This window comes from Octodon degus, unplaced genomic scaffold, assembly GCF_000260255.1.
Source record: "Octodon degus isolate 3935 unplaced genomic scaffold, OctDeg1.0 scaffold00027, whole genome shotgun sequence".
NCBI lineage: Eukaryota > Metazoa > Chordata > Mammalia > Rodentia > Octodontidae > Octodon > Octodon degus.
Window position 1 is genome coordinate 7,185,318 of NW_004524603.1, and position 1,163 is coordinate 7,186,480.

A 1,163-nucleotide genomic window follows, 5' to 3' on the forward strand; every position below is an offset into this window, starting at 1 on the left:
GTCAATGTCTTTCTTTCTTTCTTTCTTTCTTTCTTTCTTTCTTTCTTTCTTCCTTCCTTCCTTCCTTCCTTCCTTCCTTCCTTCCTTTCTTTCTTTCTTTCTTTCTTTCTTTCTTTCTTTCTTTCTTTCTTTCTTTCTTTCTTGTTCTGGGCATTTAGCCAGTCATCTCAAGAGGAAGAGTGAATTACTGCCTTTCAGTTCTGGTAAATTTAGCTCTTTGATAGTTCTGCCCCCTCCATTTTCTGGTCATTTGTTTTCGGGGACTAACCTTGGTGTTGCATTTCTTCAGTTTATTTTTCTTAGCCTTTTCACTTTCTTATATTAAGAACTTCAAAAAGAAGAGAGCAGGGAAATTCGGCATATTGGTATGAAACACGTGCCTTGGGAGCAGTAGGCCACAAAGTCCTCTTAGTTCACGTACACAGTGTGAATGGGAAGCCTGAACAGGATTGCAACCTGTTTCTGTTGTTCATCTTAAACCCTTTGTCATTCACAAATATGGTGTTTGACCTGAGCTTATCGGTATTTCCGTAACACTTGTGCTGTCTCTTTCTTGGGAGGCTGTATTGAGGATTTCACACTGAGCTACATCCCGGCCTTTTCTGAAGTTTTTGAGACCTAGTCTTGCCGAATCACTAAGTTGCCCAGGCTGGGTTCGAACTTGTGATTCTCCTGTCTCAGTCACACAGAGTCCATTTTTTTCCCTGTCTTCTTTTGTCTTTTTAAAAATCAGTGATGGGTCAAGTCAGTTTGTTCCCTTTGTCCATTCATTCACATATTCAACCAATATTGGATACTTACTATGGGTTAGAGCCTAAGAAAGACACAAGGGAATCGAGGAAGGTGAAACACGGACTCTAATCTTCAAAAGCCAAGAGCAGGACTCAGAAATGCAGTTGTCCAAGTGCGCTGTACCCTTCTGGGCCACGGACTTGTGCATGCTGTTCCTTCTGCCTGGCTCACCTGGCCCACCCCCTGCATCTCCCCAGCGGGTGTGGGCCTTTCTTCTCCCTTTACTAACTTCCCTGACTATGATTCCACATCCCTCCATTGTGTTCCCACTCTGCCTTATGTGTCCCTCTAGTTAGTGCTACTTTTTCAAGGCCTGTGCGAATCACCCAGCAATCATTTATCCCCATTCCCCAGGGTCCTGGGTGGGATGT